This window comes from Lissotriton vulgaris, chromosome 10, assembly GCF_964263255.1.
Source record: "Lissotriton vulgaris chromosome 10, aLisVul1.2, whole genome shotgun sequence".
Classification (NCBI taxonomy): domain Eukaryota; kingdom Metazoa; phylum Chordata; class Amphibia; order Caudata; family Salamandridae; genus Lissotriton; species Lissotriton vulgaris.
The window spans coordinates 439,846,040-439,856,128 of record NC_141698.1 but is presented as its reverse complement, the minus strand read 5'-3'; positions in this window follow the sequence as shown (position 1 = coordinate 439,856,128).

Sequence of the window (10,089 nt, the reverse complement as noted above, 5' to 3'; positions counted from 1 at the left end):
TTCTCTACATATGTTTCCATGAGATTGAATTCATAAAAAAGTGAAAGTACAACAGAAGGAATGGCAATAATTAAAAGACAGATTTTGTATGACATTTAGGGGCAGATTTATCTAGAAGTTACGTCACCCTTGCGCCATGCAACAGGGCGCTAGCTCGACGCAACTACCAAGTAAGAGTTATCAAGCCACCTATTATTTTAAATATGGCACATTCCTGACCTTTCCCTTTCACGCAGGTACGCTCCATGAAATGCTTGATAAATGAGCCACCCAGTCTTTAAAGTGCAAATACCACAACCCATACCATCTGAAGTTCCTAGCCCATGCTGGAATGCGTCACAGGGCGCTTCTCCGGCTTAGCATAGTCATTCAGCATTTTCTCAGAAGGCCATGACTGGTGGTGTGTAAGTTTAAGCTCCTCACTGTTTTGCGAAAAGCTGAGGGATGAAATTATTAAGTACTATAGGAGTCCCTCCTTGCCATCTTCACTACTTGAACTTCCTTTTCCAGTTTTATTTTTATGACTGTTCCCTTGACTGTAACCTTAACTTGCTCAGCTCATCCTCCTCCTTTTCTTCCCTCATATGTTATCTTAAACTGTTCCTGAATCATTTGTAATCTTGTTTCTCAAACTTTCTATAATACTTTATTTCGGCATAAGGTATGCAATGATCGCAATGCCAGATAGAAGACCTGTAGCACATATCAAGAAGGCTAACAGAATAAACAGTGTTGATAATTCTCAGGTCTCCCAAGTTGGGGAATTCAAGTAGATGCAATATCACTGTTAGTTACATAAGAATACATAACAAGTCATTTGCCCATTTAACACCCCCCAGCCCCCAAACCCCCCTAAAATAACTAACTAGCATGAGTGGTGGTGTAGGTGCTTCGAGAGGCATGAGTGGTGGTGTGGCCATTTAGCTAGAAGGTATAGTTTGTCAAGGTCGCCGTGCTCAGAAGACGTTTAGCAGCTCCATTGGATATCAGGTCTGGAAGAGATGGAGCGCGTTGCTGCATGTTGGACAAGCAAATAACGGTAGACCAGTGGAAACAATTTGAACCAAGGTGCCCCAAATTTCTTCCAAATGTTTCTGATTTTCTAGAGGCATGTCAACAATCATCTCCATGGTTAGCGTCTGTCAGAGGCGGGCATGCCAATGAGACATCCAAGGGTCCTTAGTCCTTTCCCATGCCACAGCTAGGGCTGTCTTGGCCCCTCCAACACATAGCCATAGGATGGAGCAATCGCTAGAGGTCTGGTGTTTGAGGTTCTCATCACGGAGCCCCTTAAGAGCAAACTCCGTAGTGTTCATAAGGGGATATACCAAGACTTTCTTAACTTGGACTAGTATCTCATACCAGTACGATGTAATGATGGACAATCCCACCAATATGATTGAAGTCCCAAAGTAATCCACAGCCCCTCCAACATAAATTAGATGAGTTTGGGTAGATATTTTTAAGTTTTATGGGATATAAGTATAAATCTAAAAGGACTTTGAATGGTTAAATCTAAGTCTATCTCCCCAAACCTTTCCCACTGCTCTGAAGTAAAAGTCATCCCAAAACTTAATGACTCAAATGACTACATGACGAGGTCTTGTGGTGCGAGTAGGAGAAATCAAGAGTGAGTAGAGAAAACAAATGTTGGAGTGAGGCCCACACACTCTATGAACAAATTTGTCTATGGGGGCGAGGTCTCTAGTAGCCGCAAGTCGATTTTCCAGCTGGAGTGCCCAATGTTTTATCTAAGGATAGCGATACAGCTCTGTAGCTGGGAGATGGAAGTCTCAATGGCAGTATTCAAAAGTGAGGAAGTCTCATCCATGGAATAAGTCAGAGATGGTTAGGCAGCCCCCTTCCTGCCACAGGCCAAAAGGGCCTGGAAGCAATGCTGGTGTAAATGCTGTGTTAAAAATATAGTGCTGTAAGGAGAGGGGAATGTTGCCCACCTAGCAGAGTGATTCACATAGTCCCATACTTTAAGGGTAGTTTTGATTGTGGTGCTTACGTCTGTTTTGGGTTTCCATAGGACATCCCAAATACACCTGCCTATCACTGCTCTGTTCACGTGGATCCAATGTTTATTTGACTCTCTCAAGGACCATTCAGTTATGACCCTCAATTGTAATGCTTTACAGTGGCGGTAAGTCCATTGGGGGCGTTGGGGCGTTGCCCCCCCGCCCACAGCCGCAGATCCCTTGGCATCTCTGAACTTTAGTAAACTTTCAGTTTACTTAAGTTCAGAGAGGCTGAGGGAGAACTGACAATGCCTGTCAGTCAGCATGATGTCGGACCGCCCACCCCCTGCAGAGTCTGAAGGGGGTGGGCGGTCCTGCGTCATGTTGACTGACAGGGATTGTCTGGGGCAGGCTGCAGCACAAGTGCGCATGAGTGGGGAAGGTAGGCACATTTTTCGCCGTGCCCACTCATGCGCACTGGTGCCTGCTTAGGCTGGCACATGCCCATTAGGAGAGCGAGGGTTGAGCAAAGGCTCAAACCTCGGTCTCCTAATGGGCAGGGAGTAACCCTGTCCTAAGCCAATCCTGGCGCTTCTTGAGCTGCACCACTGTGCCAGTATTGGCTAAGAGGGGTTAGTGTTGTTCCTGACCTGTTTGGAAGACGTGAAGGCGCCATCGCAGACCCGGCACAGGAGCAGAGGCGGTGTGGACCCTGTCATGTCGGTAAATTTTCAATCTTTTAAAAAAAAAATTATTAATTCACTCCCCCACCGCCCCCCCCCACGATTCCTGCATGCGTGAGCCGCGACTAAATGTCTCTGAGCTGCTAGCAATCCAGTCCTATATTACGAGGGGCCGAATGAAATCCATTGCAGCGCTATCTTGACCTCTATTATTCCCTGAACGCATGCCAACCGAGAGTGCCGTACCTCTTGGGGTTCCATCACAGCGCAGCATGCAGCAAGAATCTTCTATGCATTCAGTGTTCTCTCGTGACTCGAGGCGTGCATTCCTCCCCGGGCCCAGGCTAATTAATTTTATAGAACCTTGTTATGCTGTAACGCTTTAATAACATGCCGGTAGTTCCGTGCATTTGGGGGGCCCTGGGCAAATGTATTTATGGGGTCCTTGTGCGGAAAGTTGGAGTTCTGATAGTTTGGGCTCTTTCGTGACCTCTTTGACTAGGTCACTAACAGTGCAAGAAAATCCCCTCTAAGTCCTACATGTGTTTATATCTCCTATTCAGGGATAGTTAAGTGTATAAGCAAACTGTTATAAATATGTGTATTTGAAAGTGAACTCACTTTGTTCGGAAAAGGTGCGATCCTTTTTGCTCTAATATTGCACTGATCTTTTGCAACAAGATGATTTTCTAAATCGTGCCCCCCTAGAGGGCATGCGATTACGCTTTGCCGAGTGAATGGAAAAAACATTGCTGGCAGATATAATTTGTGTTTTAATGCAACACTTCTAACAGCATTTCTGTCCTCTGCATCTCCCTACTTTACATCTCCCTACTACCCTCTATGTCCCTAACTGACTCTTCACCTCTAGAATCTTTGGCCTCGCCCTCCCCCCCACCCCTTTGCAGGTCGATCGTGCCTTTATTGCATGCATTACCAGTTCTCCCTAAGCTGCTGAACCCGAGGCAGTCATGAATTTTCAAGCAGTGGGTGTGCTCAAGTTGTGGTTTATTTCATGTGCCGACGTTCTTTTGTTGACCTCAGAAGGTTAGCAGGATGGGTTGGCCCTGCTAGACTGATATCGTGACTCGCACTTTAAAAGCAGATCGCTTCAGGCGGTGCATAAGCCAACTGAGCTGCCTTATCAGAAAGGAGCCAGAGTACAGCCCCCTGTATTGATAGCTGTACCCCAGAGCTTGGATGCCATTCTCCATGCAGACCACTTCCTCCAGCCTACTGATCACCACCTGCACAGGGCACTAGGGATTACTGTCAATGCCACACGCGGCGCACCTCGAAGCACTCACAGCTGCCCATGAACGCAGTTTAGAAGAGTCATCAGCCCGAGGGTGCCGGAGCATGAGGGGGTGCAGTAGGCTGCATCGTGAGCCACAGGTCCTGGACACAGAGCCTTGAAGGGCAGAAGGTCAGGGTTCTCAGTAAACGAGTACCCCAAAGACTGGCCCAGGGACAGCGCCTCGAGGCGCAAAATGTCTAGGAGGGAAGGGCAGGAGTAGTTTGTAGCGCCTAATACCAGTATTTGCCCAGTATTTGCAGGAGCGAGAGAGACACAGAGAGATGGGATAGAGAGAAATACAGAGAGTCTAGATAGAGAACCTGAATGTGCCTCAGAACAGTAAAGGAAATGAAAGTGGTTGTGAATAAGGTTAACGCCCTATGTAATGTAATGTATTGCGACTTATATAGCGCACGTATCACCCGAAGGCATCAAGGCGCTTGCCTTGGGAACCCGTCCTGGCTTTTCCCTGTGAGATAACCCCTACTGGGTATCCCCAAGGTGAAAGCCAGGCATCCCGCAGCAGGTGGGCCGCCGTAGTGGAGATTAAGCAAGCTATTGCCCAGAGATGCAGCGTGGGACCCCATGATTAGAATAGGCACCGAGGCGAGAATTATCGAGTCCGTGGACATTTTGGGCTCAGGACCCTGCCGCGAATTGAACCCTGGTCCCAGGCCAGACTCTGCATCAGGGTCTGCCGCTCTAATCAGTGAGCTACACTCCTCCACCCTAAAGCGCTATGATGTGACTGACATAATAATGTGACTTCAAGCGGCCCATGGGTATGTTTGGCTCTTGCAGACATATTTTTTTTCCACCTTGGTTCCGCTATCTCGGTCTAGTTTCGTTTCTGCTGTACATTTCAAACGTTTGTATGTTTAAATTAGTATTTGGGGGTGTTACGTTTTTCCATCACCAATTGGAAAGAAGATTTATCAAGTTCTTTGCAGAAACAGAAGTGTGAAATGGAGCCGGAGGGAAGTGGGCAGGTCCACCCAGTTGGAAAATATTCTTGACAACAGGAATTTTTATTTGCATTTGAATTCCAATGAGAAACAGATTTTTGACTTGTAATGTGACAGAGCTAGCTGCACTTTTCTAAGAGGAATAGAATTCGGACCTTGTTTCACATTGAAAACTGAATAAATCCCTTCTGCCTGGAACGAAGTAAACGTTTCAGACCAATATTTGTCTTTGGTTAATAAGCGCTGATGGGCAGATACTTATCCAGCCCCTGTGTGTTTCATCATTAGTGCTTCATTCACAGATTAATGATCGGAGTGGGCATTTCAGCTGCATTCGAGTACCATTTGATTATGTACATGTAATGTGCATTTAATAAATCTCTGTTGGTAGGTTAATTTGCTAATTGTGTCGCATGTGTGCCTTTTGGTTTGTATGTCTTGCACTTATTTTGTGCTATTTGGAGTTTATTTAATTTACTTGTATATCTGTTAACAGGTTTCTGTCTCCTCTTTGGTATTATGTAGTACCTTGAGTTTTTGGTGCATGGGTGTTGTCATTTGGGTGGATGTGTTCAGTTTCGTTTGTAGGTATAGCATTTATTGTGTTTGCTGCTTATCTTTATATTCCAGACGGTACATGTGTGTATGTTTGTGCCAGTTGTCCTTTATGCCATTTAATATGTATGTGACATTTAGTGTTTTGGAGTGTCTGTGAGGATTTCTTTATTGGGCCTGCCTTTTGTTTTTAATTTTACGTCCACGTTCTGCTTGCTGCTGAGTGCGTGTGTGGTATTTCGAGTATTTCTGTTTCCATGTGCATACGCCGTGTGCCCTATATTTTGATTTTCAATTGCCCATTGCGCTCATCTGGGTATGGAGCATCCTTTGTTTGGGGTGTCTGTTATTTGAAAGGGTGTTCTGTTTAGTGTATGTATGGCACTTCTATTTGTTTCTAGTTCTCCCACTTATCTACTGCTCTAAGCTCTGTCCTGCAGCTGGCTCTATTTGTGGCACCAGTCCTAGTCACAGTGCTGCAGCGGGTTCTATGTGTTTTCTGCAGCTCTAGACTCTGTGCTTCTTAAATTTGCTTGAAAATGCACCATTTACCCACTCTTTTTTCAAAATTTGCTTGGGGGAATCCCACGAACCTCCCTTAAGGTATTTGTGCTCGCTCACTCTGCTCCCTCGCTGCTTTGCACCCCAACAGAAAGTTTACGCCTCACCACTTTCAAATGTCACCATCCGCCACTGATGCTTTATAATAGAGTGCAAAGTCAGGTTAGGTCAGTCCCCTCTCTGTGTAAAGTCAGCACCCTGGAGAGAGGGGGGAATAGTTTGCTTTATAGAGGTCAGCTACTTTCGGAGCGATTTTAATCCCCAGATAGGTCAGGTCTTTTTTGGTCCATTGAGAGGGGGTACACCTCGCAATGACTTCCCTCCCACTCGTGGAGAGAGTTAAATTAAGTTAGAAGGATTTGTGGAGATTGATACGGAAATTTGCCACTGCTTCCTAGGTATTGAGTTCAGTTTGTAGGTAGGGCTGCCAGGGAAGTCTGAGGGAATTTGAGGGACAGCAGTACATCATCTGCAAACATCGTTATTTTGTACGTCCTCTAGAAACATAGTTATTTTAGGGTCCACTTAACTAAAGGATAGGCCATGGATGGAGGGTTCTGCTCTCTCTCTAGTTGCCAAGGGTTTAATACTCAGAGCAAATAGGAGCAGGGATAACGGACACCCCTGTCTGGTGCCACGCTCCACGATCCAAGCCAAAAAGATCAGAGGCATTCCCATTCACCAACACTTGCGATCGCAGATGGGCATGGTTAGCTTCGGCCATTTTTATAAACTATTTCCTGAAGCCACAGTGAAGTAGTGCGTGAAAAAGGTAGAACCGGTTGAAGGCTTTCTCAATATCTAGTGCCAAGAAAACAGCCTGGATTAATTTTTTTGTAGCTTTTTCGATTAGATGGACCACCCTCCACAAATGTTTGTGGGTCTGTCTCCCCTTAATGAAACCACATTGATCCGAAAGAATCAACTCTGGCATAATCTCTTCCAGCCTATTGGCTAAAATCTTAGTATAGAGTTGGCATCCAAGTTTAGCAATGCAATAGGTCGACAAGACGGACAGAAATGGGGGTCTTTCCCACTGTAATGGAGACCAAAGCTTCCCCCATGGTGTGTGTCACAATACGGGATTCAGCTATGTAATTTGACAGGGCAGTCAAGTTGGTACCAAGTCAGAGCTAAGGGTCTTGTAAAATTGAGCCGTAAACCCCGTCTGACCCAGGTGAAATATGAAGTTTAAGGGAATAAATGGCAGTTTGGACTTTGTCTTCCCTGATAGGGCTATCGAGGTGGTCACTTTGGTCTGGGGCCACCTGGGGAAGTTCTACTCCATCTAAGTAAGCTAACTGAGCCTTCTCATCAGTGGTGTGTGGTGTGTAATCTTGAAAGGTTTGGACTTATCCTCTTCTGCATTGACAGTTTTTCCACAATTCCAATTGCAACTGACTAACATATTCCTTTTTCTGTTTAACTCAAAGCTGTCATGCTAGATGTGAGCCTATCTTGCTTCTTTGTTCATATGTGGTAATCTTTAGGTGCAATAAGGTGAGTTCTGTACTATTTGTTTAGATAGCATTGATCTTGCCTCGCAAAGCTATGACCTTTCCTTGTGAATGCAATGAGGAAAGTCTTTGTGTGCCTGCTCCACTGATTGGAAAGCAGCCTTGAGGGTTAACTGATCTCGGAATTTCCCCTGAGATAGTGAAGTCATCAGTGAAATACATTTCTGTTAGGAATTAATCACCTTGACATGTGAGATTACTGAGCTGTGGTCTTTTTCCCAGGTCCCTAACACCAAATAGCTAGTTAATTTTTAGACGCTCCCTTAACTGAGAAAAGAGGCACGGCAGAACGTAGCCTTTGCTTGGCTTACTGTTCCGGTACCACGCCCCCTCTTCACTTCCTGGTTCCTGACTCGAGGTCTCCGTGGCGTTCTTTGGTGTTCACCGAGACTCCGTGGACCCTTTCCCGCTTTTGTTGCCTTCATTCCCTGACCCTGCCTCAGCTGGATGGTCGTTTACTGTGTGAGCGTATCTTTGCTTTCTTACGCGAGAGAGTTATCGCGTCTGCCCTTGCTTTTCTCACGCATTTAGCGGGCGTTAGTTCGCTCGGTTCTTTTTCCTTGCTACTGGTGTATGATTGAAAATACCTGGCGGTTCCTTTTGTTGTCTTATCCCTCCTGTGAGAGTGAGCGCTCCGCCCTTGTCTCCTTTGAGGGCCGGGTGTCTCTCCTCGTGTGTGTGTGTGCTGCTCCGCTGTTTCCGCCCACAACAGCCGGCCGGTGCTCCTCACATCCCCTATATTTTGTTGTCGTTTGTCTGGTGTGAATGTCCCTCGAGAGTTCTACTCCTCCTACCCCGATACAGATTATTCAGCCTACCTTTTTTGAACTGTTCGATAAAGCCTGCCTAATCTACAGTTGGGGTAAGCACACCTGCAGAATCACGCATGTCAATGTCTCCTGCCTGCAGGTTAGTGAAATAAGGATATATTATGTGTATTGCTTGTTTTGTTTTCTAGCCTGGACATCCACCTACGACTCTTGCTGTACCCTTCATACCCCCTCGTATGAGGAGAGTGGTGGACACTCCTAGGTTAATTCCCTCATACTTTTAGGAGACAGTAGACTGGAGTGTGTATCTATTCGCATTCTTGCTCCTGTGTCCTGGAGGTGTAGGGATCCTTCTTCGCTCCCGTGGAAACTTGGTTACTAACCTGACAGAAAGCCAAGCCCACGAAAAATATTTCCCCTGAGCGAAGATGGAGCCTGATCCCTCGTTAAGTCCTCTAGACCTCCAGGCTCATTCAATAGAAGAACTTACTGCAGCCTTAGTAGCCCTTCAGTCAGAAGTGGGTAGACTAGGGGTCGAAAATCAAAGACTCTTAGCTGAAGTACATCAGTTAAGAACCGGCGAGCGAGAAACAGGCACCATACCCAAAACCAGAAAAAACTACATACAACCCGCTAGGTTTACTTTACCTCCCCCTGGAACAGACCAAGGTGCCAGCGGCGATTCCCTCAGCTCACCTGTCCAAGTCACGGTAAATACCCCTACTCCTGTTCCCCTAGCCATGCCTGAACGATTTACCGGGGATAGCAACAAATACAACGTATTCATGAACCAATGCCAACTCCACTTTTTGTGTAAGACTGCATCTTTTCCTGATGACTCAGCCAAGGTTGCTTTCATAATCTCCTATCTTGCAGGGAATGCGGCAGAATGGGCCGTTCCCTTAGTCCAGAACAATGATCCAGCGCTATATGATTTAGATCTCTTTAAAGAAAAGATGAGAAGCCTCTTTGCCAAACATTCATACATGCAAGCAAGTGATACAGAACTGCTCAATTTAAAGCAGGGCTCCAAAGATCTTTTGTCGTACATTACCAATTTCAATCGTTTGGTGGCGGAAACACATTGGCCAGATGACAAGCGAACTTCATTGTTTTATCGTGGGTTGGGAGATGATTTAAAAGACTTACTCTCTCAAATAGTGAACCCCCCAGAAGATTGTGCCTCTTTTATTGATCTAGTGGTCAAATTGGATTATTTATTTTATTTTGAATATTTGTATAGCGCAGCTGATACCTTGCAGGCTTCCTGGCGCTTGAGAATACTCTAATGAGGAGAAACCAAAGTAAATAGCAGGCGGGAAGATTTAGGGGAATAGCCAGGTCTTGATCCGTTTTCGAAAGGGAAGAAGTTGTGAGATCTGGCGTATGTCAATGGGCAGACTGTTCCATAATTTGGCCGCTGCGACCCTGAAGGATCTGCCCCCGGTTCTGGCTTTGTTGTATCTGGGCACTTTTACCAGACAGGCCGAGGACGATCGCAGGTCTCTGGTCGGAGTGTACCACAGGAACAGAGCCTGCAGAGGTCTGGGCCCAAGTCCGTGCAGAGCCTTGAAGACAATGCAGAGGGACTTGAAGGCCACCTGCTGCTTTAAAGGTAACCAATGTAGCTCGGCTAGGGCCGCTGTGGCCGAAGATCTCCTCGTCCGGCCGAGAGCTAGCTTGGCGGCGGCTGACTGAATTCTTTGAAGCCGGTCTAGCAGCGTGACTGGAGACTCCAGGAGCAGTGCGTTGCAATAGTCGAGGCGACTGAGAATAG